We start from the raw sequence: 23,619 nt of genomic DNA on the forward strand, positions 1-23,619 counted from the left end.
CAGATATGGGGAATCAGAGGTGGGGAATCAGAGGCAGGGAATCAGATGTGCGGAATCAGAGATGGGGAATCAGAGGCAGGGAATCAGAATCAGAAGCAGGGAATCAGAGGCCGGGAATCAGAGGCCTGAATCAGATGCCGGGAATAAGAGGCCGGGAATCAGAGGTGGGGAATCAGAGTCCGGGAATCAGAGGCGGGGAAAAAGAGGCGGGGAATCAGATATGGGGAATCTGAGGTGGCGAATCAAAGGCGGTGAATCAGAGATGGGGAATCAGAGGCCGGGAATCAGAGGCAGGGAATCAAACACGGGGAATCAGAGGAGGGGAATCAGAGCTGGGGAATCAGAGGCGGGGAATCAGAGTTGGGGAATCAGAGGCGGGGAATCAGACGCAGGGAATCAATATGGGAAATCAGAGGTGGGGAATGAGTGGTTGGGAATCAGAGGAAGGGAATCAGAGGCGAGGAATCAGAGCTGGGGAATCAGAGGCGGGGAATCAGAATTGGGGAATCAGAGATGGGGAATCATAAATGGGGAATCAGAGGCGGGGAACCAGACGCGGGGAAACAGAGGTGGTGAATCAGAGATGTGGAATCAGAGGCGGGGAATCAGAGGCAGGGAATCAGACGCGGGGAATCAGAGGCGGGGAATCATAGCTGGCGAATCAGAGGCGGGGAATGAGATATGGGGAATCAGAGGCGGGGAATCAGAGGCGGGGAAACAGTGGCGAGGAATCAGATAAGGGGAATCAGAGGTGGCGAATCAAAGGCGGTGAATCAGAGATGGGGAATCAGAGGCGGGGAATCAGAGGCAGGGGATCAAACACGGGGAATCAGAGGCGGGGAATCAGAGCTGGGGAATCAGAGGCGGGGAATCAGAGTTGGGGAATTAGAGGCGGGGAATCAGAGCTGGGGAATCAGAGGTGGGGAATCAGAGTCGGGGAATCAGAGGCAGGGAATCGGATGTGCGGAATCAGAGATGGGGAATCAGAGGTGGGGAATCAGAGGCAGGTTATCAGACACGGGGATTCAGAGGCTGGGAATCAGACGGGGGGAATCAAAGGCGGGGAATGAAGCTGGGGATTCAGAGGCAGGGAATCAGAGTTGGGGATTCAGAGGCGGGTTATCAGATATGGGGAAACAGAGGCGGGGAATCAGACGCGGGCAAACAGAGGCGGGGAATTAGATATGGGGAATCAGTGGTGGGGAATCAGAGGTGGTGAATCAGAGATGGGGAATCACAGGCGGGGAATCAGAGGCAGGGAATAGAACGCGGGGAATCAGAGGCTGGGAATCAGAGCTGGGGAATCAGAGGTGGGGAATCAGAGTCGGGGAATCAGAGGCAGGGAATCGGATGTGCGGAATCAGAGATGGGGAATCAGAGGTGGGGAATCAGAGGCAGGTTATCAGACACGGGGATTCAGAGGCTGGGAATCAGACGGGGGGAATCAAAGGCGGGGAATGAAGCTGGGGATTCAGAGGCAAGGAATCAGAGTTGGGGATTCAGAGGCGGGTTATCAGATATGGGGAAACAGAGGCGGGGAATCAGACGCGGGCAAACAGAGGCGGGGAATTAGATATGGGGAATCAGTGGTGGGGAATCAGAGGTGGTGAATCAGAGATGGGGAATCACAGGCGGGGAATCAGAGGCAGGGAATAGAACGCGGGGAATCAGAGGCTGGGAATCAGAGCTGGGGAATCAGAGGCGGGGAATCATAGTTGGGAATCAGAGGCGGGGAATCAGGGGCGGGGAAACAGAGGCGGGGAATCAGATATGGGGAATCGAATGCGGGGAATCAGAGGCGGGGAATCAGAGCTGGGGAATCAGAGGCGGGGAATCAGAGTTGGGGCATCAGAGGTGGGGAATTAGATATGGGGAAACAGAGGCGGGGAATCAGAGGCGAGGAAACAGAGGCGGGGAATCAGATATGGGGAATCAGAAGTGGGGAATCAGAGGCAGGTAATCAGATGTGCGGAATCAGAGATGGGGAATCAGAGGCAGGGAATCAGAATCAGAAGCGGGGAGTCAGAGGCCGGGAATCAGAGGCCTGGAATCAGATGCTGGGAATAAGAGGCCGGGAATCAGAGGTGGGGAATCAGAGTCCGGGAGTCAGAGATGGGGATTCAGAGGCGGGGAATGAGATATGGAGAATCAGAGGTGGCGAATCAAAGGCGGTGAATCAGAGATGGGGAATCAGAGGCGGGGAATCAGAGGCAGGGAATCAAACACGGGGAATCAGAGGCGGGGAATCAGAGCTGGGGGAATCAGCGGCTGGGAATCAAAGTTGTGGAATCAGAGGCAGGGAATCAGATATGGGGAAACAGGGGCGGGGAATCAGAGGCGGGGAAACAGAGGCGGGGAATCAGATATGGGGAATCAGAGGCGGGGAATTAGAGTTGGGAATCAGAGGCGGGGAATCAGAGGTGGGGAAACAGAGGCGGGGAATCAAACACGGGGAATCAGAGGTGGGGAATCAGAGGTTGGGAATCAGAGGCAGGGAATCAGAGGCGGGGAATCAGAGGCGGGGAATCAGAGGCAGGGAATCAGATGTGCGGAATCGGAGATGGGGAATCAGAGGCAGGGAATCAGAGGCGGGGAATCAGAGGCGGGGAATCAGAGGCCGGGAATCAGATATGGGGAAACAGAGGTGGGGAATCAGAGGCGGGGAAACAGAGGCGGGGATTCAGATATGGGGAATCAGAGGTGGTGAATCAGAGGTTGGGAATCAGAGGCAGGGAATCAGAGGCTTGGAATCAGATGCAGGGAATCAGATGCGGGGAATCAGGGGCGGGGAATCAGAGCTGGGGAAACAGAGGTGGGGAATCAGAGTTGGGGAATCAGAGGCGGGGACTTAGATATTGGGAAACAGAGGCGGGGAATCAGAGGCGGGGAAACAGAGGCGGGGAGTCAGATATGGGGAATCAGAGGTGGGGAATCAGAGGCAGGGAATCAGATGTGCGGAATCAGAGATGGGGAATCAGAGGCAGGGAATCAGAATCAGAAGCAGGGAATCAGAGGCCGGGAATCAGAGGCCTGAATCAGATGCCGGGAATAAGAGGCCGGGAATCAGAGGTGGGGAATCAGAGTCCGGGAATCAGAGGCGGGGAAAAAGAGGCGAAGAATCAGATATGGGGAATCTGAGATGGCGAATCAAAGGCGGTGAATCAGAGATGGGGAATCAGAGGCCGGGAATCAGAGGCAGGGAATCAAACACGGGGAATCAGAGGAGGGGAATCAGAGCTGGGGAATCAGAGGCGGGGAATCAGAGTTGGGGAATCAGAGGCGGGGAATCAGACGCAGGGAATCAATATGGGAAATCAGAGGTGGGGAATGAGTGGTTGGGAATCAGAGGAAGGGAATCAGAGGCGAGGAATCAGAGCTGGGGAATCAGAGGCGGGGAATCAGAATTGGGGAATCAGAGATGGGGAATCAGAAATGGGGAATCAGAGGCGGGGAATCAGACGCGGGGAAACATGGGTGGTGAATCAGAGATGTGGAATCAGAGGCGGGGAATCAGAGGCAGGGAATCAGACGCGGGGACTCAGAGGCGGGGAATCATAGCTGGCGAATCAGTGGCGGGGAATGAGATATGGGGAATCAGAGGCGGGGAATCAGAGGCGGGGAAACATTGGCGAGGAATCAGATAAGGGGAATCAGAGGTGGCGAATCAAAGGCGGTGAATCAGAGATGGGGAATCAGAGGCGGGGAATCAGAGGCAGGGGATCAAACACGGGGAATCAGAGGCGGGGAATCAGAGCTGGGGAATCAGAGGCGGGGAATCAGAGTTGGGGAATCAGAGGCGGGGAATCAGAGCTGGGGAATCAGAGGTGGGGAATCAGAGTCGGGGAATCAGAGGCAGGGAATCGGATGTGCGGAATCAGAGATGGGGAATCAGAGGTGGGGAATCAGAGGCAGGTTATCAGACACGGGGATTCAGAGGCTGGGAATCAGACGGGGGGAATCAAAGGCGGGGAATGAAGCTGGGGATTCAGAGGCAGGGAATCAGAGTTGGGGATTCAGAGGCGGGTTATCAGATATGGGGAAACAGAGGCGGGGAATCAGACGCGGGCAAACAGAGGCGGGGAATTAGATATGGGGAATCAGTGGTGGGGAATCAGAGGTGGTGAATCAGAGATGGGGAATCACAGGCGGGGAATCAGAGGCAGGGAATAGAACGCGGGGAATCAGAGGCTGGGAATCAGAGCTGGGGAATCAGAGGCGGGGAATCATAGTTGGGAATCAGAGGCGGGGAATCAGGGGCGGGGAAACAGAGGCGGGGAATCAGATATGGGGAATCGAATGCGGGGAATCAGAGGCGGGGAATCAGAGCTGGGGAATCAGAGGCGGGGAATCAGAGTTGGGGCATCAGAGGTGGGGAATTAGATATGGGGAAACAGAGGCGGGGAATCAGAGGCGAGGAAACAGAGGCGGGGAATCAGATATGGGGAATCAGAAGTGGGGAATCAGAGGCAGGTAATCAGATGTGCGGAATCAGAGATGGGGAATCAGAGGCAGGGAATCAGAATCAGAAGCGGGGAGTCAGAGGCCGGGAATCAGAGGCCTGGAATCAGATGCTGGGAATAAGAGGCCGGGAATCAGAGGTGGGGAATCAGAGTCCGGGAGTCAGAGATGGGGATTCAGAGGCGGGGAATGAGATATGGAGAATCAGAGGTGGCGAATCAAAGGCGGTGAATCAGAGATGGGGAATCAGAGGCGGGGAATCAGAGGCAGGGAATCAAACACGGGGAATCAGAGGCGGGGAATCAGAGCTGGGGGAATCAGCGGCTGGGAATCAAAGTTGTGGAATCAGAGGCAGGGAATCAGATATGGGGAAACAGGGGCGGGGAATCAGAGGCGGGGAAACAGAGGCGGGGAATCAGATATGGGGAATCAGAGGCGGGGAATTAGAGTTGGGAATCAGAGGCGGGGAATCAGAGGTGGGGAAACAGAGGCGGGGAATCAAACACGGGGAATCAGAGGTGGGGAATCAGAGGTTGGGAATCAGAGGCAGGGAATCAGAGGCGGGGAATCAGAGGCGGGGAATCAGAGGCAGGGAATCAGATGTGCGGAATCGGAGATGGGGAATCAGAGGCAGGGAATCAGAGGCGGGGAATCAGAGGCGGGGAATCAGAGGCCGGGAATCAGATATGGGGAAACAGAGGTGGGGAATCAGAGGCGGGGAAACAGAGGCGGGGATTCAGATATGGGGAATCAGAGGTGGTGAATCAGAGGTTGGGAATCAGAGGCAGGGAATCAGAGGCTTGGAATCAGATGCAGGGAATCAGATGCGGGGAATCAGGGGCGGGGAATCAGAGCTGGGGAAACAGAGGTGGGGAATCAGAGTTGGGGAATCAGAGGCGGGGACTTAGATATTGGGAAACAGAGGCGGGGAATCAGAGGCGGGGAAACAGAGGCGGGGAGTCAGATATGGGGAATCAGAGGTGGGGAATCAGAGGCAGGGAATCAGATGTGCGGAATCAGAGATGGGGAATCAGAGGCAGGGAATCAGAATCAGAAGCAGGGAATCAGAGGCCGGGAATCAGAGGCCTGAATCAGATGCCGGGAATAAGAGGCCGGGAATCAGAGGTGGGGAATCAGAGTCCGGGAATCAGAGGCGGGGAAAAAGAGGCGAAGAATCAGATATGGGGAATCTGAGATGGCGAATCAAAGGCGGTGAATCAGAGATGGGGAATCAGAGGCCGGGAATCAGAGGCAGGGAATCAAACACGGGGAATCAGAGGAGGGGAATCAGAGCTGGGGAATCAGAGGCGGGGAATCAGAGTTGGGGAATCAGAGGCGGGGAATCAGACGCAGGGAATCAATATGGGAAATCAGAGGTGGGGAATGAGTGGTTGGGAATCAGAGGAAGGGAATCAGAGGCGAGGAATCAGAGCTGGGGAATCAGAGGCGGGGAATCAGAATTGGGGAATCAGAGATGGGGAATCAGAAATGGGGAATCAGAGGCGGGGAATCAGACGCGGGGAAACAGAGGTGGTGAATCAGAGATGTGGAATCAGAGGCGGGGAATCAGAGGCAGGGAATCAGACGCGGGGACTCAGAGGCGGGGAATCATAGCTGGCGAATCAGTGGCGGGGAATGAGATATGGGGAATCAGAGGCGGGGAATCAGAGGCGGGGAAACATTGGCGAGGAATCAGATAAGGGGAATCAGAGGTGGCGAATCAAAGGCGGTGAATCAGAGATGGGGAATCAGAGGCGGGGAATCAGAGGCAGGGGATCAAACACGGGGAATCAGAGGCGGGGAATCAGAGCTGGGGAATCAGAGGCGGGGAATCAGAGTTGGGGAATCAGAGGCGGGGAATCAGAGCTGGGGAATCAGAGGTGGGGAATCAGAGTCGGGGAATCAGAGGCAGGGAATCGGATGTGCGGAATCAGAGATGGGGAATCAGAGGTGGGGAATCAGAGGCAGGTTATCAGACACGGGGATTCAGAGGCTGGGAATCAGACGGGGGGAATCAAAGGCGGGGAATGAAGCTGGGGATTCAGAGGCAGGGAATCAGAGTTGGGGATTCAGAGGCGGGTTATCAGATATGGGGAAACAGAGGCGGGGAATCAGACGCGGGCAAACAGAGGCGGGGAATTAGATATGGGGAATCAGTGGTGGGGAATCAGAGGTGGTTAATCAGAGATGGGGAATCACAGGCGGGGAATCAGAGGCAGGGAATAGAACGCGGGGAATCAGAGGCTGGGAATCAGAGCTGGGGAATCAGAGGCGGGGAATCATAGTTGGGAATCAGAGGCGGGGAATCAGGGGCGGGGAAACAGAGGCGGGGAATCAGATATGGGGAATCGAATGCGGGGAATCAGAGGCGGGGAATCAGAGCTGGGGAATCAGAGGCGGGGAATCAGAGTTGGGGCATCAGAGGTGGGGAATTAGATATGGGGAAACAGAGGCGGGGAATCAGAGGCGAGGAAACAGAGGCGGGGAATCAGATATGGGGAATCAGAGGTGGGGAATCAGAGGCAGGTAATCAGATGTGCGGAATCAGAGATGGGGAATCAGAGGCAGGGAATCAGAATCAGAAGCGGGGAGTCAGAGGCCGGGAATCAGAGGCCTGGAATCAGATGCTGGGAATAAGAGGCCGGGAATCAGAGGTGGGGAATCAGAGTCCGGGAGTCAGAGATGGGGATTCAGAGGCGGGGAATGAGATATGGAGAATCAGAGGCGGGGAATCAGAGGCGGGGAAACAGAGGTGGGGAATCAGATATGGGAATCAGAGGTGGCGAATCAAAGGCGGTGAATCAGAGATGGGGAATCAGAGGCGGGGAATCAGAGGCAGGGAATCAAACACGGGGAATCAGAGGCGGGGAATCAGAGCTGGGGGAATCAGAGGCTGGGAATCAAAGTTGTGGAATCAGAGGCAGGGAATCAGATATGGGGAAACAGGGGCGGGGAATCAGAGGCGGGGAAACAGAGGCGGGGAATCAGATATGGGGAATCAGAGGCGGGGAATTAGAGTTGGGAATCAGAGGCGGGGAATCAGAGGCAGGGAATCAGATGTGCGGAATCGGAGATGGGGAATCAGAGGCAGGGAATCAGAGGCGGGGAATCAGAGGCGGGGAATCAGAGGCCGGGAATCAGATATGGGGAAACAGAGGCGGGGAATCAGAGGCGGGGAAACAGAGGCTGGGAATCAGATATGGGGAATCAGAGGTGGGGAATCAGAGGTTGGGAATCAGAGGCAGGGAATCAGAGGCTTGGAATCAGATGCAGGGAATCAGATGCGGGGAATCAGAGGCGGGGAATCAGAGCTGGGGAATCAGAGGTGGGGAATCAGAGTTGGGGAATCAGAGGCGGGGACTTAGATATTGGGAAACAGAGGCGGGGAATCAGAGGCGGGGAAACAGAGGCGGGGAGTCAGATATGGGGAATCAGAGGTGGGGAATCAGAGGCAGGGAATCAGATGTGCGGAATCAGAGATGGGGAATCAGAGGCAGGGAATCAGAATCAGAAGCAGGGAATCAGAGGCCGGGAATCAGAGGCCTGAATCAGATGCCGGGAATAAGAGGCCGGGAATCAGAGGTGGGGAATCAGAGTCCGGGAATCAGAGGCGGGGAAAAAGAGGCGAAGAATCAGATATGGGGAATCTGAGATGGCGAATCAAAGGCGGTGAATCAGAGATGGGGAATCAGAGGCCGGGAATCAGAGGCAGGGAATCAAACACGGGGAATCAGAGGAGGGGAATCAGAGCTGGGGAATCAGATGCGGGGAATCAGAGTTGGGGAATCAGAGGCGGGGAATCAGACGCAGGGAATCAATATGGGAAATCAGAGGTGGGGAATGAGTGGTTGGGAATCAGAGGAAGGGAATCAGAGGCGAGGAATCAGAGCTGGGGAATCAGAGGCGGGGAATCAGAATTGGGGAATCAGAGATGGGGAATCAGAAATGGGGAATCAGAGGCGGGGAATCAGACGCGGGGAAACAGAGGTGGTGAATCAGAGATGTGGAATCAGAGGCGGGGAATCAGAGGCAGGGAATCAGACGCGGGGACTCAGAGGCGGGGAATCATAGCTGGCGAATCAGTGGCGGGGAATGAGATATGGGGAATCAGAGGCGGGGAATCAGAGGCGGGGAAACATTGGCGAGGAATCAGATAAGGGGAATCAGAGGTGGCGAATCAAAGGCGGTGAATCAGAGATGGGGAATCAGAGGCGGGGAATCAGAGGCAGGGGATCAAACACGGGGAATCAGAGGCGGGGAATCAGAGCTGGGGAATCAGAGGCGGGGAATCAGAGTTGGGGAATCAGAGGCGGGGAATCAGAGCTGGGGAATCAGAGGTGGGGAATCAGAGTCGGGGAATCAGAGGCAGGGAATCGGATGTGCGGAATAAGAGATGGGGAATCAGAGGTGGGGAATCAGAGGCAGGTTATCAGACACGGGGATTCAGAGGCTGGGAATCAGACGGGGGGAATCAAAGGCGGGGAATGAAGCTGGGGATTCAGAGGCAGGGAATCAGAGTTGGGGATTCAGAGGCGGGTTATCAGATATGGGGAAACAGAGGCGGGGAATCAGACGCGGGCAAACAGAGGCGGGGAATTAGATATGGGGAATCAGTGGTGGGGAATCAGAGGTGGTTAATCAGAGATGGGGAATCACAGGCGGGGAATCAGAGGCAGGGAATAGAACGCGGGGAATCAGAGGCTGGGAATCAGAGCTGGGGAATCAGAGGCGGGGAATCATAGTTGGGAATCAGAGGCGGGGAATCAGGGGCGGGGAAACAGAGGCGGGGAATCAGATATGGGGAATCGAATGCGGGGAATCAGAGGCGGGGAATCAGAGCTGGGGAATCAGAGGCGGGGAATCAGAGTTGGGGCATCAGAGGTGGGGAATTAGATATGGGGAAACAGAGGCGGGGAATCAGAGGCGAGGAAACAGAGGCGGGGAATCAGATATGGGGAATCAGAGGTGGGGAATCAGAGGCAGGTAATCAGATGTGCGGAATCAGAGATGGGGAATCAGAGACAGGGAATCAGAATCAGAAGCGGGGAGTCAGAGGCCGGGAATCAGAGGCCTGGAATCAGATGCTGGGAATAAGAGGCCGGGAATCAGAGGTGGGGAATCAGAGTCCGGGAGTCAGAGATGGGGATTCAGAGGCGGGGAATGAGATATGGAGAATCAGAGGCGGGGAATCAGAGGCGGGGAAACAGAGGTGGGGAATCAGATATGGGAATCAGAGGTGGCGAATCAAAGGCGGTGAATCAGAGATGGGGAATCAGAGGCGGGGAATCAGAGGCAGGGAATCAAACACGGGGAATCAGAGGCGGGGAATCAGAGCTGGGGGAATCAGAGGCTGGGAATCAAAGTTGTGGAATCAGAGGCAGGGAATCAGATATGGGGAAACAGGGGCGGGGAATCAGAGGCGGGGAAACAGAGGCGGGGAATCAGATATGGGGAATCAGAGGCGGGGAATTAGAGTTGGGAATCAGAGGCGGGGAATCAGAGGCAGGGAATCAGATGTGCGGAATCGGAGATGGGGAATCAGAGGCAGGGAATCAGAGGCGGGGAATCAGAGGCGGGGAATCAGAGGCCGGGAATCAGATATGGGGAAACAGAGGCGGGGAATCAGAGGCGGGGAAACAGAGGCTGGGAATCAGATATGGGGAATCAGAGGTGGGGAATCAGAGGTTGGGAATCAGAGGCAGGGAATCAGAGGCTTGGAATCAGATGCAGGGAATCAGATGCGGGGAATCAGAGGCGGGGAATCAGAGCTGGGGAATCAGAGGTGGGGAATCAGAGTTGGGGATTCAGAGGCGGGGACTTAGATATTGGGAAACAGAGGCGTGGAATCAGAGGCGGGGAAACAGATGCGGGGAATCAGATATGGGGAATCAGAGATGGGGAATCAGAGGCAGGGAATCAGATGTGCGGAATCAGAGATGGGGAATCAAAGGCAGGGAATCAGAATCAGAAGCAGGGAATCAGAGGCCGGGAATCAGAGGCAGGGAATCAAACACGGGGAATCAGAGGCGGGGAATCAGAGCTGGGGAATCAGAGGCGGGGAATCAGAGTTGGGGAATCAGAGGCGGGGAAGCAGAGGCAGGGAATCAGACGCGGGGATTCAGAGGCGGGGAATCATAGTTGGGAATCAGAGGCGGATAATCAGATATGGGGAAACAGAGGCGGGGAATCAGGGGCGGGGAAACAGAGGCGGGGAATCAGATATGGGGAATCGGATGCGGGGAATCAGAGCTGTGGAATCAGAGGTGGGGAATCAGAGGTGGTGAATCAGAGATGGGGAATCACAGGCGGGGAATCAGAGGCAGGGAATAGAACGCGGGGAATCAGAGGCAGGGAATCAGAGTTGGGGCATCAGAGGTTGGGAATTAGATATGGGGAAACAGAGGCGGGGAATCAGAGGCGGGGAAACAGAGGCGGGAAATCAGATATGGGGAATCAGAGGTGGGGAATCAGAGGCAGGGAATCAGATGTGTGGAATCAGAGATGGGGAATCAGAGGCAGCGAATCAGAATCAGAAGCGGGGAATCAGAGGCCGGGAATCAGAGGCCGGGAATCAGATGCTGGGAATAAGAGGCCGGGAATCAGAGGTGGGGAATCAGAGTCCGGGAATCAGAGATGGGGATTCAGAGGCGGAAAATGAGATATGGAGAATCAGAGGCGGGGAATCAGATGCGGGGAAACAGAGGTGGGGAATCAGATATGTGGAATCAGAGGTGGCGAATCAAAGGCGGTGAATCAGAGATGGGGAATCAGAGGCGGGGAATCAGAGGCAGGGAATCAAACACGGGAAATCAGGGGCGGGGAATCAGAGCTGGGGAATCAGAGGCGGGGAATCAGAGTTAGGGAATCAGAGGCAGGGAATCAGATATGGGGAAACAAGGGCAGGGAATCAGAGGCGGGGAAACAGAGGCGGGGAATCAGATATGGGGAATCAGAGGTGTGGAATCAGAGGTTGGGAATCAGAGGCAGCGAATCAGAGGCGGCGAAACAGAGGCGGGGAATCAGATATGGGGAATCTGAGGTGGCGAATCAAAGGCGGTGAAACAGAGATGGGGAATCAGGGCAGGGAATCAGAGGCAGGGAATCAAACACGGGGAATCAGAGCTGGGGAATCAGAGGCGGGGAATTAGAGTTGGGGAAACAGAGGCGGGGAATCAGATATGGGGAATCAGAGGTGGGGAATCAGAGGTTCGGAATCAGAGGCAGGGAATCAGAGGTGGGGAATCAGAGGCAGGGAATCAGATGTGCGGAATCGGAGATGGGGAATCAGAGGTAGGGAATCAGAGGTGGCGAATCAGAGGCGGGGAATAAGAGGCCGGGAATCAGATATGGGGAAACAGAGGTGGGGAATCAGAGGCGGGGAAACAGAGGCGGGGAATCAGATATGGAGAATCAGAGGTGGGGAATCAGAGGTTGGGAATCAGAGGCAGGGAATCAGAGGCTTGGAATCAGATGCAGGGAATCAGATGCGGGGAATCAGAGGCGGGGAATCAGAGCTGGGGAATCAGAGGTGGGGAATCAGAGTTGGGGAATCAGAGGAGGGGACTTAGATATTGGGAAACAGAGGCGGGGAATCAGAGGCGGGGAAACAGAGGCGGGGAGTCAGATATGGGGAATCAGAGGTGGGGAATCAGAGGCAGGGAATCAGATGTGCAGAATCAGAGATGGGGAATCAGAGGCAGGGAATCAGAATCAGAAGCAGGGAATCAGAGGCCGGGAATCAGAGGCCGGAATCAGATGCCGGGAATAAGAGGACGGGAATCAGAGGTGGGGATTCAGAGTCGGGGAATCAGAGATGGGGATTCAGAGGCGGGGAATGAGATATGGGGAATCAGAGGCGGGGAATCAGAGGCGGGGAAACAGATGCGGGGAATCAGATATGGGGAATCAGAGGTGGCGAATCAAAGACGGTGAATCAGAGATGGGGAATCAGAGGCCGGGAATCAGAGGCAGGGAATCAAACACGGGGAATCAGAGGCGGGGATTCAGAGCTGGGGAATCAGAGGCGGGGAATCAGAGTTGGGGAATCAGAGGCGGGGAAGCAGAGGCAGGGAATCAGACGCGGGGATTCAGAGGCGGGGAATCATAGTTGGGAATCAGAGGCGGATAATCAGATATGGGGAAACATAGGCGGGGAATCAGGGGCGGGGAAACAGAGGCGGGGAATCAGATATGGGGAATCGAATGCGGGGAATCAGAGGCGGGGAATCAGAGCTGTGGAATCAGAGGCGGGGAATCAGAGTTGGGGCATCAGAGGTGAGGAATTAGATATGGGGAAACAGAGGCGGGGAATCAGAGGCGTGGAAACAGAGGCGGGGAATCAGATTTGGGGAATCAGACGTGGGGAATCAGAGGCAGGTAATCAGATGTGCGGAATCAGAGATGGGGAATCAGAGGCAGGGAATCAGAATCAGAGGCCGGGAATCAGAGGCCTGGAATCAGATGCTGGGAATAAGAGGCCGGGAATCAGAGGTGGGGAATCAGAGTCCGGGAATCAGAGATGGGGAGTCAGAGGCGGGGAATGAGATATGGAGAATCAGAGGCGGGGAATCAGAGGCGGGGAAACAGAGGTGGGGAATCAGATATGGGGAATCAGAGGTGGCGAATCAAAGGCGGTGAATCAGAGATGGGGAATCAGAGGCGGGGAATCAGAGGCAGGGAATCAAACACGGGGAATCAGAGGCGGGGAATCAGAGCTGGGGAATCAGAGGCGGGGAATCAAAGTTGGGGAATCAGAGTCAGGGAATCAGATATGGGGAAACAGGGGCGGGGAATCAGAGGCGGGGAAACAGAGGCGGGGAATCAGATATGGGGAATCGGAGGCGGGGAATTAGAGTTGGGGAATCAGAGGCGGGGAATCAGTGGTGGGGAGACAGAGGCGGGGAATCAAACACGGGGAATCAGAGGTGGGGAATCAGAGGTTGGAAATCAGAGGCAGGGAATCAGCGGCGGGGAATCAGAGGCGGGGAATCAGAGGCAGGGAATCAGATGTGCGGAATCGGTGATGGGGAATCAGAGGCGGGGAATTAGAGTTGGGGAATCAGAGGCGGGGAATCAGAGGCGGGGAAACAGAGGCGGGGAATCAAACACGGGGAATCAGAGGTGGGGAATCAGAGGTTGGGAATCAGAGGCAGGGAATCAGAGGCGGGGAATCAGAGGCGGGGAATGAGAGGCAGGGAATCAGATGTGCGGAATCGGAGATGGGGAATCAGAGGCAGGGAATCAGAGGCGGGGAATCAGAGGCGGGGAATCAGAGGCAGGGAATCAGAGGCAGGGAATCAGATATGGGGAAACAGGGGCGGGGAATCAGAGGCGGGGAAACAGAGGCAGGGAATCAGATATGGGGAATCAGAGGCGGGGAATTAGAGTTGCTGAATCAGAGGCGGGGAATCAGAGGCGGGGAAACAGAGGCGGGGAATCAAACACGGGGAATCAGAGGTGGGGAATCAGAGGTTGGGAATCAGAGGCAGGGAATCAGAGGCGGGGAATCAGAGGCGGGGAATGAGAGGCAGGGAATCAGATGTGCGGAATCGGAGATGGGGAATCAGAGGCAGGGAATCAGAGGCGGGGAATCAGAGGCGGGGAATCAGAGGCCGGGAATCAGATATGGGGAAACAGAAGCGGGGAATCAGAGGCGGGGAAACAGAGGCTGGGAATCAGGTATGGGGAATCAGATGTGGGGAATCAGAGGCGGGGAATCAGAGCTGGGGAATCAGAGGTGGGGAATCAAAGTTGGGGAATCAGAGGCGGGGACTTAGATATGGGGAAACAGAGGCGGGGAATCAGAGACGGGGAAACAGAGGCGGGGATTCAGATATGGGGAATCAGAGGCGGGGAATCAGAGGCGGGGAAACATAGGCGAGGAATCAGATATGGGGAATCAGAGGTGGGGAATCAGAGGTTGGGAATCAGAGGCAGGGAATCAGAGGCTTGGAATCAGATGCAGGGAATCAGATGCGGGGAATCAGGGGCGGGGAATCAGAGCTGGGGAAACAGAGGTGGGGAATCAGAGTTGGGGAATCAGAGGCGGGGACTTAGATATTGGGAAACAGAGGCGGGAAATCAGAGGCGGGGAAACAGAGGCGGGGAGTCAGATATGGGGAATCAGAGGTGGGGAATCAGAGGCAGGGAATCAGATGTGCGGAATCAGAGATGGGGAATCAGAGGCAGGGAATCAGAATCAGAAGCAGGGAATCAGAGGCCGGGAATCAGAGGCCTGAATCAGATGCCGGGAATAAGAGGCCGGGAATCAGAGGTGGGGAATCAGAGTCCGGGAATCAGAGATGGGGAGTCAGAGGCGGGGAATGAGATATGGAGAATCAGAGGCGGGGAATCAGAGGCGGGGAAACAGAGGTGGGGAATCAGATATGGGGAATCAGAGGTGGCGAATCAAAGGCGGTGAATCAGAGATGGGGAATCAGAGGCGGGGAATCAGAGGCAGGGAATCAAACACGGGGAATCAGAGGCGGCGAATCAGAGCTGGGGAATCAGAGGCTGGGAATCAAAGTTGGGGCATCAGAGTCAGGGAATCAGATATGGGGAAACAGGGGCGGGGAATCAGAGGCGGGGAAACAGAGGCGGGGAATCAGATATGGGGAATCGGAGGCGGGGAATTAGAGTTGGGGAATCAGAGGCGGGGAATCAGTGGTGGGGAGACAGAGGCGGGGAATCAAACACGGGGAATCAGAGGTGGGGAATCAGAGGTTGGAAATCAGAGGCAGGGAATCAGCGGCGGGGAATCAGAGGCGGGGAATCAGAGGCAGGGAATCAGATGTGCGGAATCGGTGATGGGGAATCAGAGGCAGGGAATCAGAGGCGGGGAATCAGAGGCCGGGAATCAGATATGGGGAAACAGAGGCGGGGAATTAGAGTTGGGGAATCAGAGGCGGGGAATCAGAGGCGGGGAAACAGAGGCGGGGAATCAAACACGGGGAATCAGAGGTGGGGAATCAGAGGTTGGGAATCAGAGGCAGGGAATCAGAGGCGGGGAATCAGAGGCGGGGAATGAGAGGCAGGGAATCAGATGTGCGGAATCGGAGATGGGGAATCAGAGGCAGGGAATCAGAGGCGGGGAATCAGAGGCGGGGAATCAGAGGCCGGGAATCAGATATGGGGAAACAGAAGTGGGGAATCAGAGGCGGGGAAACAGAGGCTGGGAATCAGGTATGGGGAATCAGATGTGGGGAATCAGAGGCGGGGAATCAGAGCTGGGGAATCAGAGGTGGGGCATCAAAGTTGGGGAATCAGAGGCGGGGACTTAGATATGGGGAAACAGAGGCGGGGAATCAGAGACGGGGAAACAGAGGCGGGGATTCAGTTATGGGGAATCAGAGGCGGGGAATCAGAGGCGGGGAAACATAGGCGAGGAATCAGATATGGGGAATCAGAGGTGGGGAATCAGAGGTTGGGAATCAGAGGCAGGGAATCAGAGGCTTGGAATCAGATGCAGGGAATCAGATGCGGGGAATCAGGGGCGGGGAATCAGAGCTGGGGAAACAGAGGTGGGGAATCAGAGTTGGGGAATCAGAGGCGGGGACTTAGATATTGGGAAACAGAGGCGGGAAATCAGAGGCGGGGAAACAGAGGCGGGGAGTCAGATATGGGGAATCAGAGGTGGGGAATCAGAGGCAGGGAATCAGATGTGCGGAATCAGAGATGGGGAATCAGAGGCAGGGAATCAGAATCAGTAGCAGGGAATCAGAGGCCGGGAATCAGAGGCCTGAATCAGATGCCGGGAATAAGAGGCCGGGAATCAGAGGTGGGGAATCAGAGTCCGGGAATCAGAGATGGGGAGTCAGAGGCGGGGAATGAGATATGGAGAATCAGAGGCGGGGAATCAGAGGCGGGGAAACAGAGGTGGGGAATCAGATATGGGGAATCAGAGGTGGCGAATCAAAGGCGGTGAATCAGAGATGGGGAATCAGAGGCGGGGAATCAGAGGCAGGGAATCAAACACGGGGAATCAGAGGCGGCGAATCAGAGCTGGGGAATCAGAGGCTGGGAATCAAAGTTGGGGCATCAGAGTCAGGGAATCAGATATGGGGAAACAGGGGCGGGGAATCAGAGGCGGGGAAACAGAGGCGGGGAATCAGATATGGGGAATCGGAGGCGGGGAATTAGAGTTGGGGAATCAGAGGCGGGGAATCAGTGGTGGGGAGACAGAGGCGGGGAATCAAACACGGGGAATCAGAGGTGGGGAATCAGAGGTTGGAAATCAGAGGCAGGGAATCAGCGGCGGGGAATCAGAGGCGGGGAATCAGAGGCAGGGAATCAGATGTTCGGAATCGGTGATGGGGAATCAGAGGCAGGGAATCAGAGGCGGGGAATCAGAGGCCGGGAATCAGATATGGGGAAACAGAGGCGGGGAATCAGAGGCGGGGAAACAGAGGCTGGGAATCAGATATGGGGAATCAGAGGTGGGGAATCAGAGGTTGGGAATCAGAGGCAGGGGATCAGAGGCTTGGAATCAGATGCAGGGAATCAGATGCGGGGAATCAGAGGTGGGGAATCAGAGGTGGGGAATCAGAGTCTGGGAATCAAAGTTGGGGAATCAGAGGCAGGGAATCAGATATGGGGAAACAGGGGTGGGGAATCAGAGGCGGGGAAACAGAGGCGGGGAATCAGATATGGGGAATCAGAGGCGGGGAATTAGAGTTGGGGAATCAGAGGCGGGGAATCAGAGGCGGGGAAACAGAGGCGGGGAATCAAACACGGGGAATCAGAGGTGGGGAATCAGAGGTTGGGAATCAGAGGCAGGGAATCAGAGGCGGGGAATCAGAGGCGGGGAATGAGAGGCAGGGAATCAGATGTGCGGAATCGGAGATGGGGAATCAGAGGCAGGGAATCAGAGGCGGGGAATCAGAGGCGGGGAATCAGAGGCCGGGAATCAGATATGGGGAAACAGAAGCGGGGAATCAGAGGCGGGGAAACAGAGGCTGGGAATCAGGTATGGGGAATCAGATGTGGGGAATCAGAGGCGGGGAATCAGAGCTGGGGAATCAGAGGTGGGGAATCAAAGTTGGGGAATCAGAGGCGGGGACTTAGATATGGGGAAACAGAGGCGGGGAATCAGAGACGGGGAAACAGAGGCGGGGATTCAGATATGGGGAATCAGAGGCGGGGAATCAGAGGCGGGGAAACAGAGGCGAGGAATCAGATATGGGGAATCAGAGGTGGGGAATCAGAGGTTGGGAATCAGAGGCTGGGAATCAGAGGCTGGGAATCAGATGCATGGAATCAGATGCGGGGAATCAGAGGCGGGGAATCAGAGCTGGGGAATCAGAGGTGGGGAATCAAAGTTGGGGAATCAGAGGCCGGGACTTAGATATGGGGAAACAGAGGCGGGGAATCAGAGGCGGGGAATCAGAAGCAGGGAATCAGAGACCGGGAATCAGAGGCCGGAATCAGATGCCGGGAATAAGAGGCCGGGAATCAGAGGTGGGGAATCAGAGTCCGGGAATCAGAGATGGGGAATCAGAGGCGGGGAATGAGATATGGGGAATCAGAGGCGGGGAATCAGAGGCGGGGTAACAGAGGCGAGGAATCAGATATGGGGAATCAGAGGTGGCGAATCAAAGGCGGTGAATCAGAGATGGGGAATCAGAGGCGGGGAATCAGAGGCAGGGAATCAAACACGGGGAATCAGAGGCGGGGAATCAGAGCTGGGGAATCAGAGGCGGGGAATCAGAGTTGGGGAATCAGAGGCGGGGAATCAGAGCTGGGGAATCATAGGTGGGGATCAGAGTCGGGGAATCAGAGGCAGGGAATCAGATGTGCGGAATCAGAGATGGCGAATCAGAGGTGGGGAATCAGAGGCTGTGAATCAGAGATGGGGAATCAGAGGCGGGGAATCAGAGGCAAGAAATCAGACACGGGGTTTCAGAGGCTGGGAATCAGACGGGGGAATCAAAGGCGGGGAATCAGAGCTGGGGAATCAGAGGCAGGGAATCAGAGTTGGGGATTCAGAGGCGGGGAATCAGATATGGGGAAACAGAGGCGGGGAATCAGAGGCGGGCAAACAGAGGCGGGGAATTAGATATGGGGAATCAGAGTTGGGGAATCAGAGGTGGTGAATCAGAGATGGGGAATCACTGGCCAATCAGAGGCAGGGAATAGAACGCGGGGAATCAGAGGCAGGGAATCAGAGTTGGGGCATCAGAGGTTGGGAATTAGATATGGGGAAACAGAGGCGGGGAATCAGAGGTGGGGAAACAGAGGCGGGATATCAGATATGGGGAATCAGAGGTGGGGAATCAGAGGCAGGGAATCAGATGTGCGGAATCAGAGATGGGGAATCAGAGGCAGGGAATCAGAATCAGAAGCGGGGAATCAGAGGCGGGGAAACAGAGGCGGGATATCAGATATGGGGAATCAGAGGTGGGGAATCAGAGGCAGGGAATCAGATGTGCGGAATCAGAGATGGGGAATCAGAGGCAGGGAATCAGAATCAGAGGCGGGGAATCAGAGGCGGGGAAACAGAGGTGGGGAATCAGATATGTGGAATCAGAGGTGGCGAATCAAAGGCGGTGAATCAGAGATGGGGAATCAGAGGCCGGGAATCAGAGGCAGGGAATCAAACACGGGAAATCAGAGGCGGGGATTCAGAGCTGGGGAATCAGAGGCGGGGAATCAGAGTTGGGGAATCAGAGGCAGGGAATCAGATATGGGGAAACTGGGGCAGGGAATCAGAGGCGGGGAAACAGAGGCGGGGAATCAGATATGGGGAATCAGAGGTGTGGAATCAGAGGTTGGGAATCAGAGGCAGGGAATCAGAGGCGGGGAAACAGAGGCGGGGAATCAGATATGGGGAATCAGAGGTGGCGAATCAAAGGCGGTGAAAAAGAGATGGGGAATCAGGGCAGGGAATCAGAGGCAGGGAATCAAACACGGGGAATCAGAGCTGGGGAATCAGAGGCGGGGAATTAGAGTTGGGGATTCAGAGGAGGGGAATCAGAGGCGGGGAAACAGAGGCGGGGAATCAGATATGGGGAATCAGAGGTGGGGAATCAGAGGTTGGGAATCAGAGGCAGGGAATCAGATGTGCGGAATCGGAGATGGGGAATCAGAGGCAGGGAATCAGAGGCGGGGAATCAGAGGCGGGGAATCAGAGGCCGGGAATCAGATATGGGGAAACAGAGGTGGGGAATCAGAGGCGGGGAAACAGAGGCGGGGATTCAGATATGGGGAATCAGAGGTGGTGAATCAGAGGTTGGGATCAGAGGCAGGGAATCAGAGGCTTGGAATCAGATGCAGGGAATCAGATGCGGGGAATCAGGGGCGGGGAATCAGAGCTGGGGAAACAGAGGTGGGGAATCAGAGTTGGGGAATCAGAGGCGGGGACTTAGATATTGGGAAACAGAGGCGGGGAATCAGAGGCGGGGAAACAGAGGCGGGGAGTCAGATATGGGGAATCAGAGGTGGGGAATCAGAGGCAGGGAATCAGATGTGCGGAATCAGAGATGGGGAATCAGAGGCAGGGAATCAGAATCAGAAGCAGGGAATCAGAGGCCGGGAATCAGAGGCCTGAATCAGATGCCGGGAATAAGAGGCCGGGAATCAGAGGTGGGGAATCAGAGTCTGGGAATCAGAGGCGGGGAAACAGAGGCGGGGAATCAGATATGGGGAATCAGAGATGGCGAATCAAAGGCGGTGAATCAGAGATGGGGAATCAGAGGCCGGGAATCAGAGGCAGGGAATCAAACATGGGGAATCAGAGGAGGGGAATCAGAGCTGGGGAATCAGAGGCGGGGAATCAGAGTTGGGGAATCAGAGGCGGGGAATCAGAAGCAGGGAATCAATATGGGAAATCAGAGGTGGGGAATGAGTGGTTGGGAATCAGAGGAAGGGAATCAGAGGCGAGGAATCAGAGCTGGGGAATCAGAGGCGGGGAATCAGAATTGGGGAATCAGAGATGGGGAATCAGAGATGGGGAATCAGAGGCGGGGAATCAGATGCGGGGAAACAGAGCTGGTGAATCAGAGATGTGGAATCAGAGGCGGGGAATCAGAGGCAGGGAATCAGACGCGGGGTATCAGAGGCGGGGAATCATAGCTGGCGAATCAGAGGCGGGGAATGAGATATGGGGAATCAGAGGCGGGGAATCAGAGGCGGGGAAACAGTGGCGAGGAATCAGATAAGGGGAATCAGAGGTGGCGAATCAAAGGCGGTGAATCAGAGATGGGGAATCAGAGGCGGGGAATCAGAGGCAGGGGATCAAACACGGGGAATCAGAGGCGGGAAATCAGAGCTGGGGAATCAGAGGCGGGGTATCAGAGTTGGGGAATCAGAGGCGGGGAATCAGAGCTGGGGAATCAGAGGTGGGAAATCAGAGTCGGGGAATCAGAGGCAGGGAATCGGATGTGCGGAATCAGAGATGGGGAATCAGAGGTGGGGAATCAGAGGCAGGTTATCAGACACGGGGATTCAGAGGCTGGGAATCAGACGGGGGGAATCAAAGGCGGGGAATGAAGCTGGGGATTCAGAGGCAGGGAATCAGAGTTGGGGATTCAGAGGCGGGGAATCAGATATGGGGAAACAGAGGCGGGGAATCAGAGGCGGGCAAACAGAGGCGGGGAATTAGATATGGGGAATCAGTGGTGGGGAATCAGAGGTTGTGAATCAGAGATGGGGAATCACAGGCGGGGAATCAGAGGCAGGGAATAGAACGCGGGGAATCAGAGGCAGGGAATCAGAGCTGGGGAATCAGAGGCGGGGAATCATAGTTGGGAATCAGAGGCGGGGAATCAGATATGGGGAAACAGAGGCGGGGAATAAGGGGCGGGGAAACAGAGTCGGGGAATCAGATATGGGGAATCGAATGCGGGGAATCAGAGGCGGGGAATCAGAGTTGGGGCATCAGAGGTGGGGAATTAGATATGGGGAAACAGAGGCGGGGAATCAGAGGCGTGGAAACAGAGGCGGGGAATCAGATATGGGGAATCAGAGGTGGGGAATCAGAGGCAGGTAATCAGATGTGCGGAATCAGAGATGGGGAATCAGAGGCAGGGAATCAGAATCAGAAGCGGGGAGTCAGAGGCCGGGAATCAGAGGCCTGGAATCAGATGCTGGGAATAAGAGGCCGGGAATCAGAGGTGGGGAATCAGAGTCCGGGAGTCAGAGATGGGGATTCAGAGGCGGGGAATGAGATATGGAGAATCAGAGGCGGGGAATCAGAGGCGGGGAATCAAAGGCGGTGAATCAGAGATGGGGAATCAGAGGCGGGGAATCAGAGGCAGGGAATCAAACACTGGGAATCAGAGGCGGGGAATCAGAGCTGGGGGAATCAGAGGCTGGGAATCAAAGTTGTGGAATCAGAGGCAGGGAATCAGATATGGGGAAACAGGGGCGGGGAATCAGAGGCGGGGAAACAGAGGCGGGGAATCAGATATGGGGAATCAGAGGCGGGGAATTAGAGTTGGGGAATCAGAGGCGGGGAATCAGAGGTGGGGAAACAGAGGCGGGGAATCAGAGGCAGGGAATCAGAGGCTTGGAATCAGATGCAGGGAATCAGATGCGGGGAATCAGAGGCGGGGAATCAGAGCTGGGGAATCAGAGGTGGGGAATCAGAGTTGGGGAATCAGAGGCGGGGACTTAGATATTGGGAAACAGAGGCGTGGAATCAGAGGCGGGGAAACAGATGCGGGGAATCAGATATGGGGAATCAGAGATGGGGAATCAGAGGCAGGGAATCAGATGTGCGGAATCAGAGATGGGGAATCAAAGGCAGGGAATCAGAATCAGAAGCAGGGAATCAGAGGCCGGGAATCAGAGGCAGGGAATCAAACACGGGGAATCAGAGGCGGGGAATCAGAGCTGGGGAATCAGAGGCGGGGAATCAGAGTTGGGGAATCAGAGGCGGGGAAGCAGAGGCAGGGAATCAGACGCGGGGATTCAGAGGCGGGGAATCATAGTTGGGAATCAGAGGCGGATAATCAGATATGGGGAAACAGAGGCGGGGAATCAGGGGCGGGGAAACAGAGGCGGGGAATCAGATATGGGGAATCGGATGCGGGGAATCAGAGCTCTGGAATCAGAGGTGGGGAATCAGAGGTGGTGAATCAGAGATGGGGAATCACAGGCGGGGAATCAGAGGCAGGGAATAGAACGCGGGGAATCAGAGGCAGGGAATCAGAGTTGGGGCATCAGAGGTTGGGAATTAGATATGGGGAAACAGAGGCGGGGAATCAGAGGCGGGGAAACAGAGGCGGGAAATCAGATATGGGGAATCAGAGGTGGGGAATCAGAGGCAGGGAATCAGATGTGCGGAATCAGAGATGGGGAATCAGAGGCAGCGAATCAGAATCAGAAGCGGGGAATCAGAGGCCGGGAATCAGAGGCCGGGAATCAGATGCTGGGAATAAGAGGCCGGGAATCAGAGGTGGGGAATCAGAGTCCGGGAATCAGAGATGGGGATTCAGAGGCGGAAAATGAGATATGGAGAATCAGAGGCGGGGAATCAGATGCGGGGAAACAGAGGTGGGGAATCAGATATGTGGAATCAGAGGTGGCGAATCAAAGGCGGTGAATCAGAGATGGGGAATCAGAGGCGGGGAATCAGAGGCAGGGAATCAAACACGGGAAATCAGGGGCGGGGAATCAGAGCTGGGGAATCAGAGGCGGGGAATCAGAGTTAGGGAATCAGAGGCAGGGAATCAGATATGGGGAAACAAGGGCAGGGAATCAGAGGCGGGGAAACAGAGGCGGGGAATCAGATATGGGGAATCAGAGGTGTGGAATCAGAGGTTGGGAATCAGAGGCAGCGAATCAGAGGCGGCGAAACAGAGGCGGGGAATCAGATATGGGGAATCAGAGGTGGCGAATCAAAGGCGGTGAAACAGAGATGGGGAATCAGGGCAGGGAATCAGAGGCAGGGAATCAAACACGGGGAATCAGAGCTGGGGAATCAGAGGCGGGGAATTAGAGTTGGGGAATCAGAGGAGGGGAATCAGAGGCGGGGAAACAGAGGCGGGGAATCAGATATGGGGAATCAGAGGTGGGGAATCAGAGGTTCGGAATCAGAGGCAGGGAATCAGAGGTGGGGAATCAGAGGCAGGGAATCAGATGTGCGGAATCGGAGATGGGGAATCAGAGGTAGGGAATCAGAGGTGGGGAATCAGAGGCGGGGAATAAGAGGCCGGGAATCAG

The sequence above is a fragment of the Narcine bancroftii genome, chromosome 5 (assembly GCF_036971445.1).
Source record: "Narcine bancroftii isolate sNarBan1 chromosome 5, sNarBan1.hap1, whole genome shotgun sequence".
Taxonomy (NCBI): domain Eukaryota; kingdom Metazoa; phylum Chordata; class Chondrichthyes; order Torpediniformes; family Narcinidae; genus Narcine; species Narcine bancroftii.